Genomic DNA, 21,406 nt, shown 5'->3' with positions numbered 1-21,406 from the left:
ATGGCCCAGTTTTCCAAATTGGGCCCAAACCCCTTACACGGGCCTTACCCCAGGACCATTAAATTATTCTAGTTCAATTGCTTGCTCTTGTATGGTCCATTATGATCTCAATCATTTAGGCCCAATAGAAAGGCCCAATAATAAACCCAAGAGAAATTAGGGTTTCACATATAATGATGATTAGGGTTATGTGTTTCTCACTTAACCCATTAAGGACTTAATCCATTAAATCTGTCACTCTTCTAAATAAATCATATGGTGTGATTCGGCTTAATACATAGTTCAATATAAAATATTATAAATGTCTTGTTTAAAAGTAAGGTGTCTAACCCCATATCAATTCAATGTCCCAACTGCTTGGATAGATTTATTTCACCCTCACTCATTTGTTATAGGATATGTCTTAGATAAGCTCAATTACATATAATTGGCAATCTCCTCAACGTAAATCACATTTAAATGTCGCTAGCTAATATTACTCGGTCCGCATTGAATAACCATATTCATAAAAGTACTTACACCAAACCTTAATTAAATAAACAATGTCCATATTAAGTATTCACATGATAAAAATATAATTAACCCAAAATAAGGCCTTGCTATTGCAAATCCAAATTCCAAGTCCAATACTAGATAGCTTCATCATCTAGCTAATTGGTTTACCAGCCCCATAAACAATTCGTTAGCCCACTAGAAATCGGGCCTAAGTATCCAAACAGGGGAGTTAAGGGAGCCGGTACCTTCATCGCTTCCAACTTTGATGCCAAACAACGCCTCCCTCCATGACCAATTCCGCACTTCCACTCCAGTGGTAGCCTCACCTTCGGTGAAGCTCCCATTTCCTGAACACAGTGATCGTTGGTTAGAATCACTCAACAGTCTCCTTCATCGTCTCTGGAGAGGAACGGGGCTATCAAATCCATCTCCCATTTCTTGATTCTTTGAAAGCGCCACGTGATTTCCTCAAGAGTAAAACGAAGGTCAACACCCTACTAATCGTCATTGCCATTAATGGCTTTTAGCACCGCCGTCGGTGATATAGCTTGCCAGAAAATCATTAGACCAAAGGAACAAGATTAAAACCCATTAATCAACCTCTCTCTAATCGAAATCACCAATGAGAGATAAGAAATAAAAAGGGGTGAATCAAGTCTTACCTAGTTTCACTTCTGAACATATGGGATTCATCGGAGACCCACGTAAATGTTGGAGAGTAACGCAACCATTAGAAGACGCCTCCCCATCGGGTTCACGGTGTTGAGCAGAGTGGGTGCTGAAGGATTGATTCCGTTCTCGCTAGTCTACCACCACCTCTTTCTCTCAACAAATACTCTAGTAAGAGCTCCAAAGGACGCCATAGCCTGGTGGCGGCAGCCTCATCATCTCCGAATTCCTCTTGGTCATGGAACTCTTTCACACCTCTCTCTCTTACTCCCTCTCTCCCTCTCTCTTAACGCCTAAGGACATATATCCCCTTCATTCCATCTAAGGATTTGCTCCTGATAATCTGATGATGCGGGTGAGGCAACAAGAGCAGATACAGGTTCCTCCCTCACGCTCTGTCATTTAACAGGGGGACCAGATACTTAATTTCCACATATAGGCATAAATACTCCCTGACGTTTGGTCACCTTACATGCTTAACCCTTCACCTAAAGTTCCATTCAAACTAAGATCCATAATTTACCCAAAAATCCTTCCACTTTGAGGATCTTTTGCAAAACAAATTCAGAAATTACCCTTTAGCCCCCGAATAATCCAAATTATAACATTTGGCTTCCAAAACCAACATCTCACTGAATATTATGGATTTTAGGGCTACTATTCTTTCTTAATTAATTTTTTTCTATTTGTCTACATAATAAACAGGGTGTTACATGTTTTGAGGATGTTTTCTAGGTTGTTTAGAGGTTGGAATGAGGTTGATATAAGGTGGTGATGGTGGTGAAATTTCTATGAAGATGATGATGAATAGTGATGGGTTTTGTTGTTGATCTTTATACAGAAGGTTTTGGGGTGTTTCATGGTTGTGTTTTGGTGTTTTGATGTAAGAGAAGTGTTTGGTGGTGTATGATGTGTTGAAAAAAGGTGGTGAATATGATGAACCTTGAGTTTCAATGAAGAAGATGAAGATGGTTGATGGTGTTCTTGATTTCATTGTTGATGATCTTGGTGTTTGTTCACTTCATTGTTGTTTGATCTTGGTGTTCTTCACTTTCTCCATGTGTGTTTTTACAAAGGAAAACTCACTATAACATATGAGTCTCTCTTACTCTCTTCTATTCTCACCAACACTAACACACACTATATACACATGTATATATATGAGAAACAAATATCTTCTTTTAGCTTCATGATGGAATAGTAGCTAAGGTATGCAAGTTGTTGTAGGAGTAACAGCAAAAACATGGGATGGGTTTGCTTCTCATTTCCTTGAGTTTTCCTTTTGACTTTTCCACACAAATATAAATATATATATATATATATATATATATATATATATATATATATATATATAAATAAATATATATATATATATATACATACATATATATATATATATATATATATATATATATGTGTGTGTGTGTGTGTGTGTATAAATATTATATATATATATATATATATATATATATATATATATATATATTGTTGAAACTGTTCAGTCACACAACTAATTTTCTCGTCTATGCGTTTTCGTCATTCGCGTGTTTTCATATATTCCGTATTGATCATGCATTCATGCAACCTGAAATAACTGATAATATTTGTTAGATAATACAAAAACAATTCATCTTATTTCAGTGATTGTCACACCCCGCTAAAGCGGAAACGCAAGGTATGACAGCGATAACGGTTTTATTGCAAAAGATAAAGATACATCACCATAGCAGATTTTAAAAGTTTACAACCCATAGCTTAAAAGAAACAAAGTACAAGTTTTTCCAAAACAACATTAATCAAAATATAACTTCATACTAGCTTCAACACGATGCAGCATGCTCTATGATGATGAATCTTTACATTCACTTACTAATGATTTCCTGAAAAAGCATGTAAAACGAGCGTCAACTATGAAAATAGTTGGTGAGTTCACAAGTTTATAAAGTCGTGCATAAAGTAAGGCTTTACGTAAATACAAGTACATTGCTTCAATGATAAACGAGTTGATTGCTATTAATGAATACAAGTTTATTGCTATAACGAGAAACGAGTTTGTATGTATATGAGCAAACAATGAGTCTCAACCAAACCTATGACTGAAGCCCTATCGAGATCTATGCTTATCGTTCCATAGATGAATATGGTATCATGCACTCCAGCGATTCGGGCGAGTGAGGAGTTGTCAATTCCTAATAGCGCTATCCATAATGACCATTGGCTCAAAGAGTTAATGGTTAGAGATAAGGGAAGGGCCTTAGTACGATAAGTTCTCATGTTCCGTGTCGCATAAACATACATAAAGATACATAGCAATACAATAGCAATCATGTTTGATAATAATCAATTTAAATACAACATGCAAACCATAGTTTTTTGGACATGCTTTTCCACCCCAAAACATAAAACTGAAAATAGGGGAGTGCGTGAATACTCACGATGTTTCGTGTAGGCACAAGCGGTACTTCGGGATGCACCAACGTCTTACTACCGGGATCCTACAACATCAAACACACGCTAGTGAGTTTCCATGTCGAAATTTAATGCTAATATACTAAACTCTACATAAAGGGAAATGCCAATTTATGTTTTAGTATTGGATTTCATATCAATTGGTTACACTTTTTCTGAATTATTGTAATTTAAAAGTCGTGCGATTAATTATAACTTTGGAATATTAATTTTCCAAATTTTAAGTCTCTATAACAACATAAATTCACGAAAAATAGCATTCGAGGGATAAAAATTCTCAAAATTTTTATTTAACTGTTATTAGTCAATACTAAGCTAGAAAAAATAAAAAAAATGGAATTCCAAGCTGTTTAATTATATTTTATGATTTTTGAGCATTTATTCCAATAAAAATTGGAATAAATAGAAAATTGTTTCCAAAATTACCCAAACTTTTTATTTAACTGCTATTATACATAACTAAGCTAGGAAAAATATAAAAGATATTTTTTAGTGGGTATTTCTATTTTTCCTTGTTTTATTCCTTTAAATAGTCATTAATTAAAGAATCAATATTAAACAGTTAAAATAAATCACCATAAATTTTTGTCACATCATTTACAGTATAAATAACCTGGGAAAAATATCAAAAGTGGTTTTCATAATGTATAAACTAGTTTTGGTTATTTATGTGTATTTAAGTGTATTTTAGTGCAATTAACTTTGGAATATAAGAGAAAAATAGTTTACAGTAGACAAAAATTCTCAAAATTTTTATGTAGCCTCCTACTGTACAATATGATGTCCTGGTAAATTTTCATGAATTTTGGATAATCAGAACTAGTTTTCACATTTTTAGACCATTATAATTACAAAAAATTGGGAAAAATAGTAAGACATGATGAAAAATCTTGAAATTATTTTCTGGAGTCACCCATCACAGTTAAGGTATGCGAAAGTTGTTAGATACAATTTTCACATCCTTTAAAGTGGTTTTGTAATTTATCATGCCCTAAACAAAAGAAAATTGGAAATCATATAAAACAGTAACAAAAATTGCTGAAATTTGGTGAGGAGTCATTATTCACCATAAGGGTCATCCATGAATTTATTTTGGATTTATTGACCTCTGGAAGTATTTTATATGATTTATGCCCTTGGTTTTAGCAATAATTTAAATAAATCAAAGAAACAACAAAAGCTCTTGAAATTTTCCAGATTATCTCATGCATGCAAGGGCTTTCAAAAGAAAAAATGTTAAAAATGTATGAAGTGTAGATGTGACTGAAGTTCATGAATTTGTGTAGCCCATTCAGTGACGTTTTAAGCCACGATCATTCACTAGATATGTTAAGTTTCTAAGGTATTTTTCCTCAGATTTATGGTTGGGTTTAAGGCCATTGGTCATGCAAGACAAAAAATAGAGATCACTGAAAAAGAGCTGCATGCGCAATCATTTTGTAAAAATTGCCAAAAATCGTGTATTTAATATTTTACATTGAGACCAGTTGGGTTTGAAAGTTAACTCGTGGAACTAACGAATACAAAAAGAATATCATGATTTGGTTAAGAAATGACTGAGTTATGGCCGTTCAAAATCGAACAAAGTAATCTGGCAGATTGCATGTTTGTTTGTGTGCATTATTAGGGTATTTCAACAAGAACATCATGCATGCCTTTGGTAAGATCCGATTTCTAACACACGCATGAAGTAAATGAGCATCCAAGATGTACTAGAAATGGTTTAAATGCTTTTGGTCATGCAAGAACACAAAAGAAATGGAGAAGAAGATGAAATATTAGGTTTTGATGTCACATGATCATATGTGCATCTTTTTCACTCCTTGCATGGGTTTGATCCCGGATTTTCACCATCTCAAACACATGCATTGTGTTATGGTGATTATCTACAAACCACAAGGGAAAAATAAAGATTTCTAGCCATGGAAAGGCATAGAATCCGAAAAGAAGAGAATACTAAGAAGAAAAAGAAGTTTAACCATGAAACTATGGAAGACGTTGATATTGTTTACCTTGGTTATGATCTTGAGAGAAGTAAGAAAACTTCAAAGTCTTCAAAGTCTTGAATTTTGGCAGAGAAATGAGAGAAATTTCATGAGTTTAGAGAGAGAGAGAGGAAGAGAGTGAAGTGTGTGAAGAGACTGAAGTGTGAAAGAGTGAAGAAAGAAGAGGTGAAGTGTGGGTTTGAGTTTAATCATGAGTTTTGGGGAAGAGAGTGTATGGGGAGGGGAGATGGCCAGATTTTCCATGCATTAAACCTCCTCTCTCCTTGTTCAAATTTTATAAAAATTAACTCCATTATTTATATAAAGACATTCATTTTTATAAAAGTGCTTGTTAAGCAATTTGATTTGTTTTTAAAAGTCTTCTTTTCAACAAATAAATTATGATTAATACTTGATAATTTAATTTCTATTTCATTGATCATAATTAATAATTTGATTAATAAGAATTTGATATTGGAAGTTTTATAACCAAATTTTATAAAGTTTTTAAGCTTTATAATTTATAAGTTTGGATTTTTGGCTCTTTAGGGTTTTTGGAATATTGTTTGACATTCATCAACATGATGAAGTATAATTAGAATATTTTAATTTATTTTTAGGGTTTTATACCCTATTTCAATTATAACAAAGCTTGAAAGCTTCATTCGAATTATAGCATTGGCATTTCATATTGTAGTTTAAGCAACTTACTAGAATTGTAAGTGTCAAGTATATTAGTCCTAGATCTTAGTTAGATCCTAGTTTATGCAAGAATTTTGACCTAATCTATACTACTAGGTCATGGCATGTTGTGCATGAATGGTTTTTATAAAGATGCATGAGTCCGAAAATTACCTAAATTGACAGTTGTCACAGTATCCCCCACTTAAAAAGAATTTTGTCTCGAAATTAATTCTATGTCCTCGTTTGTCGTCGCAAGGGAAAAGTTGTGGATACTTTTCCTTCATGAAGTCCTCGCGCTCCTAGGTGTACTTCGGCCCACGATTTGAGTTCCATCTAACTTTCACAATCGGGATCTTACTCCGCTTAAGATGTTTTACCTCCCTGTCAAGGATTTCTATCGGTTCCTAAACGAAGTTCAACTTATCATTGATCTTAATTTCCTCCAGGGGTACTATCAATGTTTCGTCGGCTAGACATTTCTTAAGATTGGAAACATGGAATGTATCGTGAATGACGCTTAACTCTTGGGGCAACTGAAGTTTATATGCTACTGGACCAATCCTTTCAATGATTTCAAAGGGTCCAACATATCTCGGGCTTAGCTTTCCTTTCTTACCAAAACGTACAAGGCCTTTCCAAGGCGACACTTTTAGAAGTACCTTGTCTCCTACTTAGAATTCTAATGGTTTTCGATGATTATCCGCATAACGTTTTTGACGATCTCTGGCAGCTTTAAGCCTATCCTTGATGATAGCAATCTTGTCAGATGTTTCCTGGATAAGTTCGAGTCTAGTCAACTGTCTGTCTCCAATTTCTGTCCAGCATAAGGGCGAACGACACTTGCATCCATACAATGCTTCATATGGACCACATTGGATACTCATGTGATAATTGTTATTGTAGGAAAACTCAATTAGAGGCAAATGAGTATCCCAATTTCCTTTGAACTCAATGACACACGCTCGTAGCATGTCTTCCAATGTTTGTATTGTTCTCTCCATCTGCCCATCTGTCTGAGGGTGGTAAGATGTACTCAAATCTATCTTGGTTCCTAGTGCCTTCTGTAGCATCCACCAAAATCGAGATGTAAAACGGCTATCTCTATCAGAAATGATAGATAGGGGTACACCATGCAAAGAAACAATCTTGTCGATGTAGATTTGGGCCAATTTTTCCATCTTGAAGTCTTCTCGAATGGGGAGAAAATGAGCAGATTTTGTCAGTCGATCCACTATGACCCAAATTGAGTCATGACCTTTAGCAGTTCTAGGAAGTTTGGTAACAAAGTCCATAGATATTTGCTCCCATTTCCATTGGGGAATTTAAGGTTGTTGTAACAAGCCAGATGGTTTTTGATGTTCAACTTTGACTATTAAGCAAGTCAGACACTTCCCAACATACAAGGCAATATCCTTTTTCATTCCAGGCCACCAATAGTACTCTTTAAGATCCTTGTACATCTTATCCGCTCCATGGTGGATTGAGTATTTAGATCGATGAGACTCCTCCAATACCATGTCTCTCAGACTGTTAACCCTTGGAATCCAGACCATGTCCTTAAAATAATGAACTCCATCAGGTTTCGTTTCAAATCTCTCTTCCATACCATGTAAAGTCTCGCCTGGAAGATTTTCCTTGATTAACGCTTTCTCCTGGGCGTCAATGATTTGAGATTTCAAGCTTGTCTAAATTACCATTCCCAAAGCTCTCACACGTGAAGGTTTCACTCTTTCATTCCTACTAAGAGCGTCGGCTACTACGTTAGCTTTCCCCGGGTGATATCGTATCTCACAATCATAATCACTAAACAAATCTACCCATCTCCTCTGCCGCATGTTTAGCATTTTCTGATCTAAGATATACTGAAGGCTTTTGTGATCGGTATAAATGGTGCACTTGGTTCCGTACAAATAATGCCTCCATATCTAAAGGGCAAAAACTATTGCTCCTAGTTCTAGATCATGGGTGGTATAATTCTTCTCATGCGGTTTGAGTTGTCTGGAAGCATACGCAATGACCTTATCTTTTTGCATTAACACACATCCTAACCCTTTGTCTAGAAGTTCTTGAATTTGTCCAGATAGTTCTTGCATCTCGGATGGTGCAAGGCGATATGGTGCTTTTGCTACTGGTGCTGCTCCGGGAATTAAGTCTATCCGAAATTCGACCTATTCGTGAGGCGGTAGACCAGGTAATTCCTCCGTAAACACTTCGGGGTAGTTTTGAACCACTGGACTCTCCATGAGTTGCTTAACTTCAGGTTCTCTCTCCAGCACGTGAGCCATGAATGCAATACAATTCTTCTTCAGGTACTTGTGAATCTTCATGCTTGATACTATGTTTAAACTTCTTCCTGGCTTCTCACCGTGTATGATAAGGGTTTCTCCATTAGGGAGAGGCACTCTAATGACTTTCTCGAAACAACCAATGTCCGCTCTATTTTTGGATAACCAATCCATTCCTACTATCACATCGAAACTACCTAGCTCTATAGGAATTAGGTTAATGCTAAAGAGTTTATCGGCTAAATTCAGAGTACAACCAGGAATTATATCATTAGCCCTAATTTCATATCCATCAGCAAGTTCAATAGCATAAGCATTCCTCATATTCCTTGATTTCAAACCAATTAACGATCTAAATGCTAAAGAAACAAAACTCCTATCTGCTCCCGCATCGAATATTACTGATACAAAATGGTTGTTCAGGAGAAACGTACCTGTTATCACTCAGGGTTCTGACGAGCTTCTTCTGCACCAATCACAAAGGCTACACCTCTCGGCCGTCCAACTTGATTTCCTTGGAAGTTTTGCCTGGCTTGGCCTTGTCCATTGTTACCAGGCCCTTTGTTCAGTTTGGGACATGCTCTGCGGAGATGATCAGTACTCCGGCACTCATAACATGCCCTTTTTCCCTCCTTATTCAGCTTACAATACTTCGAGTAATGGCCTGTTTGCTTACAGTTTTGGCAAACTGGGCAAGCTCCCTTGTGATGGAAGTTACACTTATTGCACTTCGGAAGTGGTCCTGAGTACTTCTTTCTCTCCTGCACTTCCACGACTCCCTGATCCTGAGTTTTCACTGGTTCTTGCTCCTGATCCCTTACCATGAAGTTTCTTGAGACTTTCTGCTTCCTCCCTGACTTGCCTCCATGCTTCTTCTCTCCCTGATCTGCTGGCTTCCTCTTGCTACTAGAGTTTTCCTTTGTCGATTCTCCCATCCTTATCACATCATTGGTTAGTCGATTTGCTAGACTTACTGCAGTCTGAATAGTAGTTGGGTTTGCTGAGGTAACCATTCCCCGAATCTCTGGTGCCAGACCCCAGATGTATTGATCTATCCGTTTCTCCTCAGGAGTAACCATGTGAGGTACCAACTTTGCTAGTTCATGAAATCGGACTGTATACTTCTCTATTTGTGTTCCAACCATAGAGTGGTTCCAGAATTTAGATTCAAGCTTCTGAAGTTCATCCTTGGGACAATACTCCTCTACCAGCAGCTTCTTAAGGTCTTCCCAAGTTAGTTGATATGCCGCTGTACGGCCTCGGGTTTGCACTAGGGTATTCCACCAGGTCAATGCCCTATCTTGGAGTAGGCAAGTTGCATACTAACTTTGTTGCGCTCGAGGCATTTGCTAATGTTAAGGAGCGACTCCATGCTGTCAATCCATTTTAGCAACCCGACCGAACCTTCCTTTACATGGAACTCCTTAGGTTTACAGGCCATAAAGGACTTGTAGTTCCATTCTTTTTCATTGTTTCCCTGGTTTCCTCCACTACTTCCTTGGTTAGCATTAAGTCCTGCAGTCACTTGAGTAACAATGTTTGGAATTGCTTCCAAGAGCTGTTGTGCTACAACTTGAGCAACATCGGGTGTTTCGTTCTGTGGGCGCCCGCGACTAGGCCTTCCTGACATGGTTCTATGACACAGGAGAAGAAATATGTATAAATACATAAAATAATGTATAATATTTAGTTCACTACTATTTTGAAATCCGCAAGTGTTGTCAAATCATTGGTTTGCATTAATACTATGCATATAGATTTTTGAAAGAAAAGAAAATAAAATCTTTTTATTCAACCATTTACTAAATAAATTCTAGGGTTTGACCTCATAGCAAAAGTTTTCGGACATAAAATAAAATTCTTCATTACCATTTGAAACAACTTTAAAACCAAACCAATACATCCATCCAAAATAAAGTTTTAAATGTTTTTCCCAAAAGACACCCAACATGGGTTTTCATTTCATGACCAAAATAAAATAAAATACTGAAATCAGAACCAAAAGCCAATCGCTAGCCCAACAAGAAGCATCAACACCACAATGAGAAACAGCCCACCAAACACATAATATGTTGTCATCGCATGACCAGCCTCTCGTCTAGCAGCACTAGCAGTGTTAGCAGTGTCCGTCGAATGCTCATACAAGATTTCCGTTCCTGTCATCACTTTGTTCAATACCTCCTGTTGCCCGGCTATTACAGCGAGGCTGTGGTGCAGATCTGCTGCTATCAAATACATCCTCCGGGACACCTCTGGGGTCATACCTGGCTGCCTAACATGTATTCCTATAACTTGCTGTGGTGGTGGTGCTCTCGGTCCTGCAACACTGGGTCCTACTCCGCTAGGTCCTATCGTGCCAAGTCCTGCTGAGCTGGTGGCTATCCTTGCCGGAATGGGAACACTCTTCCTAGCCGTCCTCCGAATACAAAGTCCATAAAGAGGTGGTTGTGGCAACACCGATGGAGGTGATGCCTCGCGTCGTTGACTCAGGGCGTCGTCATTGCTGGTCTCCACGGAGTTCCCTGTATCTTCCGTGTCCTCTGATGGGTCTTCTTCTACCGGGGCGGGGGGATTAAGTCGAGGGATAACAGTAACGTAGCCGGACTCATCGGCGGTAGCACGGGAAGATGACGATGTTGACATAGTGGACTGGGACATAGTTTCAATGAGATACGAAATAAATGGCAATGTATGCCTATAATATGCAATGCTTACACACACCAAAATTAACCATTTTGAATTTTTGAAATAAAGTTTTCTCAAATATTTTTATTGAACACATTCCCATTATAATTAGCTCAGGCTTTGTATAAATCTTTCCTTAATTAAACATAGGTGATCAGGCTATGTTTAATCGAGGTCCAATGATACAACTCCCGACCTAATTATACTAGTAATATGTTTGATGTAAAAAGAATTTCTTTGTAAGTTTTAGTTATAGGTTGTGTTTTCTTAAAGAAAAACCGATGTTCTCTATAACTTTAGCTCTGATACCACTTCTGTCACACCCCGATAAAGCGGAAACGCAAGGTATGACAGCGATAACGGTTTTATTGCAAAAGATAAAGATACATCACCATAGCAGTTTTTAAAAGTTTACAACCCATAGCTTAAAAGAAACAAAGTACAAGTTTTTCCAAAACAACATTAATCAAAATATAACTTCATACTAGCTTCAACACGATGCAGCATGCTCTATGATGATGAATCTTTACATTCACTTACTAATGATTTCCTGAAAAAGCATGTAAAACGAGCGTCAACTATGAAAATAGTTGGTGAGTTCACAAGTTTATAAAGTCGTGCATAAAGTAAGGCTTTACGTAAATACAAGTACATTGCTTCAATGATAAACGAGTTGATTGCTATTAATGAATACAAGTTTATTGCTATAACGAGAAACGAGTTTGTATGTATATAAGCAAACAATGAGTCTCAACCAAACCTATGACTGAAGCCCTATCGAGATCTACGCTTATCATTCCATAGATGAATATGGTATCATGCACTCCAGCAATTCGGGCGAGTGAGGAGTTGTCAATTCCTAATAGCGCTATCCATAATGACCATTGGCTCAAAGAGTTAATGGTTAGAGATAAGGGAAGGGCCTTAGTACGATAAGTTCTCATGTTCCGTGTCGCATAAACATACATAAAGATACATAGCAATACAATAGCAATCATGTTTGATAATAATCAATTTAAATACAACATGCAAACCATAGTTTTCTGGACATGCTTTTCCACCCCAAAACATAAAACTGAAAATAGGGGAGTGCGTGAATACTCACGATGTTTCGTGTAGGCACAAGCGGTACTTCGAGATGCACCAACGTCTTACTATCGGGATCCTACGACATCAAACACACGCTAGTGAGTTTCCATGTCGAAATGTAATGCTAATATACTAAACTCTACATATAGGGAAATGCCAATTTATATTTTAGTATTGGATTTCATATCAATTAGTTACACTTTTTCTGAATTATTGTAAATTTACAAGTCGTGCGATTAATTACAACTTTGGAATATTAATTTTCCAAATTTTAAGTCTCTATAACAACATAAATTAACGAAAAATAGCATTCGAGGGATAAAAATTCTCAAAATTTTTATTTAACTGTTATTAGTCAATACTAAGCTGGGAAAAATATAAAAATGGAATTCCAAGCTGTTTAATTATATTTTATGATTTTTGAGCATTTATTCCAATAAAAATTGGAATAAATAGAAAATGGTTTCCAAAATTACCCAAACTTTTTATTTAACTGTTATTATACATAGCTAGGCTAGAAAAAATATAAAAGATATTTTTTAGTGGGTATTTCTATTTTTCCTTGTTTTATTCCTTTAAATAGTCATTAATTAAAGAATCAATATTAAACAGTTAAAATAAATCACCATAAATTTTTGTAACATCATTTACAGTATAAATAACCTGAGAAAAATATCAAAAGTGGTTTTCATAATGTATAAACTGGTTTTGGGTATTTATGTGTATTTAAGTGTCTTTTAGTGCAATTAACTTTGAAAAATAAGAGAAAAATAGTTTACAGTAGATAAAAATTCTTAAAATTTTTATGTAGCCTCCTACGGTACAATACGATGTCCTGGTAAATTTTCAGGAATTTTGGATAATCAAAACTATTTTTCCTGGTTTTAGACCATTATAATTACCAAAAATTGGGAAAAATAGTAACACATGATGAAAAATCTTGAAATTATTTTCTGGAGTCACCCATCACAAGTAAGGTATGAAAAAGTTGTTAGATACAATTTTCACATCTTCTAAAGTGGTTTTGTAATTTATCATGCCCTAAACAAAAGATAATTGGAAATCATATAAAACAGTAACAAAAATTGCTGAAATTTGGTGAGGGTTAATTATTCACCATAAGGGTCATCCATGAATTTATTTAGGATTTATTGATCTCTGGAAGTATTTTATATGATTTATGACCTTGGTTTTAGCAATAATTTTAATAAATCAAAGAAATAACAAAAGCTCATGAATTTTTTTAGATTATCTCATGCATGCATGGGCTTTCAAAAGGAAAAATGTTAAAAATGTATTCAGAAGAGAAATGAGGGTAATGATTCCAAACAATTTAAGAAAAGTTGCATGTAATATTGCATGAAGTGTAGATGTGGCTGAAGTTCATGAATTTGTGGAGCCGATTCAGTGACGTTTTAAGCCACGAAATTTCAACAATCATTCACTAGATATGTTAAGTTTCTAAGGTATTTTTCCTCAGATTTATGGTTGGGTTTAAGGCCATTGATCATGCAAGACAAAAATAGAGATCACTGAAAAAGAGCTGTATGCGCAATCATTTTGTAAAAATTGCCAAAAATCGTGTATTCAGTATTTTACATTGAGACCAGTTGGGTTTGAAAGTTAACTCGTGGAACTAACTAATAAAAAAAGAATATAATGTTTTGGTTAAGAAATGACTGAGTTATGGCCGTTCAAAGTCGAACAAAGTAATCTGACAGATTGCATGTTTGTTTGTGTGCATTATTAGGGTATTTCAACAAGAACATCATGCATGCCTTTGGTAAGCTCCGATTTCTAACACATTCATGAAGTAAATGAGCATCCAAGATGTACTAGAAATGGTTTAAATGCTTTTGGTCATGCAAGAACACAAAAGAAATGGAGAAGAAGATGAAATATTAGGTGTTGATGTCACATGATCATATGTGCATCTTTTTCACTCCTTGCATGGGTTTGATTCTGGATTTTCACCATCTTAAACACACGCATTGTGTTATGGTGAGAATCTACAAACCACAAGGGAAAAATAAAGATTTCTAGCCATGGAAAGGCATAGAATCCGAAAAGAAGAGAATACTAAGAAGAAAAAGAAGTTTAACCATGAAACTATGGAAGAAGTTGATGTTGTTTACCTTGGTTATGATCTTGAGAGAAGTAAGAACACTTCAAGGTCTTTAAAGTCTTGAAATTTGGCAGAGAAATGAGAGAAATTTCGTGAGTTTAGAGAGAGAGAGGAAGAAAGTGAAGTGTGTGAAGAGAGTGAAGTGTGAAAGAGTGAAGAAAGAAGAGGTGGAGTGTGGGTTTGAGTTTAATCATGAGTTTTGGGGAAGAGAGTGTATGGGGAGGGGAGATGGCCAGATTTTCCATGCATTAAACCTCCTCTCTCCTTATTCAAATTTTATAAAAATTAACTCCTTTATTTATATAAAGACATTGATTTTTATAAAAGTGCTTATTTAGCAATTTGATTTATTTTTAAAAATCTTGTTTTCAACAAATAAATTATGATTAATACTTGATAATTTAATTTCTATTTCATTGACCATAATTCATAATTTGATTAATAAGAATTTGATATTGGAAGTTTTATAACCAAATTTTATAAAGTTTTTAAGCTTTATAATTTATATGTTTGGATTTTTGGCTCTTTAGGGTTTTTGGAATACTGTTTGACATTCATCAACATGATGAAGTATAATTAGAATATTTTTATTTATTTTTAGGGTTTTATACCCTATTTCAATTATAACTAAGCTTGAAAGCTTCATTCTAATTATAGCATTGGCATTTCCTATTGTAGTTTAAGCAACTTACTAGAATTGTAAGTGTCAAGTATATTAGTCCTAGATCTTAGTTGGATCCTAGTTTATGCAAGAATTTTGACCTAATCTATACTACTAGGTCATGGCATGTTGTGCATGAATGGTTTTTATAAAAATGCATGAGTCCGAAAATGACCTGAATTGACAGTTGTCACAGTGATGGTCACATACAAGGTCACATAAAAACATTTTTCAACAATCTGATTGTTTTTGTCATTCGCACAACTAATTTTCTCGTCTATGCGTTTTCGTCATTCGCGTGTTTTCGTATATTCCGTATTGATCATGCATTCCTTTTATATCAGCTCAGATACCGATTGTTGGAAATAGAAAAATCTGATCACCACAACAAAAGGCTCGGTTACCAGTTTTTGTGAGACATATATATTAGTTTAAGATATAAGATGTATATATATAAAGAATAATAACCGACAATTTGTATCAGAGCTGATGTAAAAGGAATAATATCCAACACTAATTATTTGTAAAACTTGAATCATTTTTATATGAGATGAATTAGGCCAATTTAGTAAAAGATAAATTGATATGATTATTTTATTAGTTTTAAAAGTTTGATCTAAAGAGTTTTTTTGAAACCTCCATACGTTATGGATATGAAAGTTTAAAAAAAATTGATTCAAATTTTTTTATGGAGTTACAAAACTTGGTGTTAATGTTTTAAAGAATCCCATAACTTGTTATTAAGTTATGGAACATGAAAAGTTTCATCATAAAACAAGTATTTAACTCCATAAGTTATGGAATCCAAAAGTTTTCAAGAGTTACAAAACTTGCCCTTAAGATTTGAAATTTAAAAAAAGTTTTTTATGAAAAAAATTTGAATTCTAAAATTCTTAGGTTCATAACATAAACAATTAATTAAATGGTTTTAATTTTGAATTTAACAATTGGAATTATGATGTTTTGTTGAATAGTTCAAATTAACTCTTATGGACTTTATTAATATTTAATTAAAGCGTTTAATTAAAAGAGTATTATTAAATCCATAAATATATGGTATGAGTTTAATTAAATTAAAAGTCTAGTTTAATTAATAGATTAAACCACCAAGTATTTTAAATGTATAAAACAGACTCTTATACTATTATAATATTAAAAGTTTAATATATTATATGTATAAGTAAAAGGTGGGTCTTACAGTTAGTAGGCCTCATTCACGAAGCTGATCTATAAGGGGGGTATAAGGTTACTACCTATAAAATGGCAGTTTAATGAGTGTCCACTCTCACCCACCGCTTCCTTGACTGGTGGAGGGTCGTTAGCCGAACGGGCAGGATAAGACTGTGATTCTCCCTTCACTAAAAGTATAATGATAAATATAAAGTAACTAAACACTTATAAATTCCCAATCTTAGTTACTTTAAGAAAATGTGAATTTGGTGCTAACCCATGAAATTACACTTTATACCTTACCAAGTCGTTAGTGGAGCGTGTGTGGTTAACCAACACACTATCATGGACTAGGAAGAGTGGCAAAGGGTACCTTAATGTTTATCATAGATTGGTGGAGCGCGTGTGGTTAACCGACACATTGATTAGGTGATAAAAATTAAGGGTACCAAGTCAAATTGCATGGTTATTCACACCTTGTTTGTGATCATCGGCATCCCAATCACAAAATTTAGAGGACACAATCAAGATTTAAACATGCCATTGAATAGTTCAATGAATCTTTAAGGATCTAGGAGTTTCAGTCCAATGAACAATTTTGTTTTTCATGGTGGAAATTGGTAAATCGTCATTTACCTACCTTCAAATATTTTATAGCTTGGATTACGACATCCTTCTTCCAAGTTATAAAGTATATATTGTGTTAGGTTGTAGCCTTATTATTTCATATTGGGTGTTATATTGAGGATTTAAATGAATTTGTTGAATTTCTCCATCATAGATGCCTAGTTTTGACAACTATGGTATTCCTTATCCTTTTGGATAAAGCTTTCCTAATGAAGATGATATCCCACATGGCGATCAAGATGAAAGATTAATCCATTTATCGTGCATTAATGGGACTGGAAATCTTACATCACTTCCTCCACCTACTCTAATTATTCTCCCTAACACACTAGTACTTGAAAAGTTCAAGGTCACTTAATCCCTATTGGCAAGCAATGTCTATATATACTCACATCTTGGAGATGAAGTAACATATTGACAAGTTGGGAGAGTTGGGTGTCGAAGTCTCGAGGAAGTTGGCTGTTGACTGAGTTCTTTAGTCACTCCCTGATAATAGATCACACCATGACCCTTATTGATCTTACCTATTTTCTTGTTGATGTTGAATCAACAATGATTTGGAGCACTGGTAAAGGAAATTTGATTGGAAGATCTACTTCCCAAACTTCCATGGTCATTGATAATGGTAACATTAGAAGTCCAGAAAAGCTTTCACTTCACAATGGAAAGAGATCAACAGTGGTCAAGTCATCTGACCCAATGGTAAAGAGAAAGGCTAAGTCTGAGATAGTCTCGTGTACCATTCCTAAAGAGTCGATATGTTTCTATTGCTCAAAGGAAGGGGCATTGGTTGAGAAGTTGTCACATCCCAAAAATCTGTACCAAATATTTTTCTTTAAATCATTATCAAAGCCTTATCCATAAAAACATATCATAAGTCATAACATAATTTAGAGTATTAATTCTAAAACATTTTTCATTATCAGAGTAAAAGCATCCCAGGCTGACTAATCAGTGGTGTGTGCCATGCAATCACCTCGAGCTCTTATCTCCGCTATAGGAAGTACCTGAAACCAAAACTGAAAACCGTAAGCATGAAGCTTAGTGAGTTCCCCAACCTACCACATACCCTGCACAAACACATACAACATATACTGGGCCACGCCCACGATTTCGGGCCTCGCCCCTACCTCGGGCCCCGCCCGCTACAATGGCCCCACCTAGCTTCAAGCCCCGTTCGGATACATATCTGTTTCTTTTAGGCCCCGCCCATCTATGGGCCCCGCCAGCTAACCACATATAGTACAAATAGCATATAACACATAACTAAACATACCCTACTACATTCTTGTCCTTAGGCCTCGCGTGTCTTGGGCCTCGCCCCTGTCCTGTCAGTAGTGAGTCATGAAACCCCGTCCAAGCACCTACGGTAAGTGGGATACGGGCCCTCGCCCACACTCACTCCATGCCTATCTTGGGCCTCGCCCATGCTCTGCTACTACTGAGATATGGAACACCGTCCATACTCGGCTATTGATGAGATACAGGACCTCGCCCACACTCACTTTCCTACCATGCACATACATGCATCACACAGACAACAACTATACTCTATCATGCAAACCATTCCTTGGGCACCCACCCGACATCGAACCTTGGTCTAGAATATCATACTAGAAAATAATGCCTAGGGCTAACCCCCTGGTCTTCCTACTCATAACTACATGGATCAGCATTGTGGCCTTAGACCCATTCACACAAAGGGAAACTCACCTGCACTGTTGATCTTTTCCTGATAACCCTCTGACTACTAACCGACAATTCTCTGAACCGCTGCTCCACTAGCTCCCCGAGCTATCAATATCCATATCATACAACACTTAGTCCCAAACTGAACTCTTTAGAAACTGTCTAAGTCCACTCTTCCCAAAGTCAAAGTCCTGGTCCAAGTCAACCTTCGTGACTGACTCTACTCGCCGAGTCACCCAAGGACTCGTCGAGTCCATGAATTCTGAAAGTCCCATAATACGACCCAACTCGCTGAGTTACCCCAAGACTCATCATGTTTAACGATCTTTGAGTTCCATCATGCCCAACTCACTGAGTCACCATTCAACTCACCGATGTAAGCCTTAACCAGAAGGGGTTAGTGTTTCGCAACCTGACTCGCCGAGTCAAAGAACAGACTCGCCGAGTTCATGACAATCTTCAACTGACTCGCCGAGTAGTTCTTCCAACTTGTCGAGTCCATGCCGACCTTCATCGAACTCGCCGAGTTCAACCATGTGACTCGTTGAGTCGCTTTAGTTCTTAATCCATACGGTGGCTTTTCGAGCCATGCAGGGTCTCCAACTCATAGATCCTATCTTCCCAAGTCTATTCCTCATGTAAAGTTGCAAACTTTACGTGAAACCAAAGAGATATGGGCATAAAACACTCTAGGTCTAGGGTTTGGGGCAAACATGTTTAACCAACACACTAAAAACTGATACTTTTTGGATCTCTGGGACGAGACACACCTAGATCTGATGTAGCAACCTCAGATCTAGACTTTTAACTCAAAAAGGCTCCTTATCATACCAAAATGGCCCCAAAACATCATCCATGAGAAGATCTAGAAGCAACAAAGGCAAAGTGATAGATTGTTACCTTCAAATTGATGCTCAAAATAAAAGGGTTGGATCCTCCAGCTCCTTAGTGGTCCAATCCTCAGAACCTTCCTCTTGCAAAAGCCCCAAGCCCACTTCCTTCCTTCTCTCACTCAACTAGTGTTTGGAATCGTGTATAGTAGCTGCTGGGCGACAAAAGGGGACTAAGTAGAGGACTTAAGGTCCTTTAAATAGGGAACCAAGTCCCGAACTTAGGGTTTCCCAAACCAGACTGGACTCGCCAAGTCCACTTTTCGACTCGTCGAGTCGGTCACTTACTCTTCGACCTGGATCCCGCTCGGACTCGTCGAGTTCCACCATGGACTCGACGAGTTGACCCCCCTTGACTTAGGATTTCCTTTCCTTTCTTGGTCTTTTTGATTATGGGTGTTACAACTCTCCCCCACTTAAAATAAACCTCGTCCTCGAAGTTTCTCTATGGCCAATCGCCCTGCAATCTGCTTTCAACACTCTGCTTGGTAGACCTAACATCCGCTTACTACTTTCGTTGGCCTTTCGCCCGATCATTCTGACTAATGTTAATCCTTGCGGATAATATTCTCGGGTTTAACCTAACCCTGACCATTCTAGGAACACAACTTACTCAACTGAAAAACCTTCTAGTACTCCCCGAGTACTTATGCTGGCCACCCTAGGGGTTCACCCCCTTTTCCATGTGCATTTTCTGGCCTCCCCAAGGCAACATTGCATAACCAACTACTTCCTCTGTCATTGTGAAGGTCCTATCCTTCACCAACTCCATTACTTCCGTTACTTCCAGTACGAGTCATTACCGCCAGTATCCACTGGACACTTCTCACTACTATAACTTAGTGTTGACCACCCCTCCCAACGAATGATTTGGATAATCCTTCGAGTAAAAGATTCATCCCCACAACGGTTAGACTCAGACGACAGCTACACAACAGGGTCAAACCCTTCCCTCTGAGATTATCCAACCTGTTGTGATGTGTATAGCACCGCTCGATCAACTAACTGTATTCCACCATAGTCTTCTTACCATCACTGCCACTGACTGAGAGTTTCTGTTGTCCTTTATCCACCTTCCGGATGAATCGATACCACCCTGGTCCCTACTGACCTATCGCTATCTGGATTACCGGCTCCCACCGGTCACTAGCCCTAACGCAAACTTCTAGTCACTCCTAGTGAATTCCAAGGAAACTTAGGCTACCTAATACATCCCCCTCTACTCTGCCACTTTGGCGCTATAAGTCCTGGGATCCTCGATCCCCCAAACTCGACCTTAAGGTCCTTACCAGGTCCCACCTGTGCTACTAAAACTCACGGGCCTTACCCACGGGTCTCACCCGACTATACTACTGAGCAACCCTGCTCTTAGGTCTCACCTATACTGCTACTCTCATACGGGCCTCGCCCACGGGTCTCTCCCGACTACATCCTGGAGCGGCATCTCCCAATGTCTCACCTCTTTAGGGCTATGCATGCAAGCTCCATATTATTCTTATCCACTACTCATTCCTGATTCCTACCTGGATCACTAGGAGGTAAGGGCCACACCCCAACTCTGCTAACTAAGCTGCTAGGGAATGCTACGGCTTACCCGTAGTCTTACAACACCTTCCATACTCATTGACTACTAGTGAATGCTACGGCTATCCTGTAGTCTTACATCACCTTCCATACTCACTGACTGCTAGTGAATGCTAAGGCTATCCCGTAGTCTTACAATACTTTCCGCCTCTGGCTCGCTGACGCAAAAGCTACGGCTCTCCCGCCGCTCTACGATGCTCTACATGTTGTCTCTGCCACTGACTACTAACACGAAAGCATCCCATGCTAATCATTCTTAAAATCCTCCTTCCAACTTTCTCGAGCCTTATGGGCAACCC

The 21,406-nt window shown here is 37.2% G+C and overlaps 1 long non-coding RNA gene across 1 annotated transcript; it reads right to left on the bottom strand.

Annotated features, from left to right (window-relative positions):
- Positions 1-460: 460 nt before the first annotated feature.
- On the bottom strand, positions 461-1,542 carry LOC145001873 (uncharacterized). The gene is made up of 2 exons (XR_013661741.1): positions 1,158-1,542; positions 461-1,042 (listed from the first exon to the last, which is right to left on the bottom strand). It is a non-coding gene; the product is annotated as an uncharacterized LOC145001873 (long non-coding RNA).
- Between the last annotated feature and the right edge of the window lie 19,864 nt (positions 1,543-21,406).

Source organism: Lactuca saligna, chromosome 1 (genome assembly GCF_052625555.1).
Source record: "Lactuca saligna cultivar CGN05327 chromosome 1, ASM5262555v1, whole genome shotgun sequence".
Taxonomy (NCBI): Eukaryota; Viridiplantae; Streptophyta; class Magnoliopsida; order Asterales; family Asteraceae; genus Lactuca; species Lactuca saligna.
The sequence above is the reverse complement of the archived record's forward strand: the minus strand, read 5'-3'. Positions and strand labels throughout refer to the sequence as shown.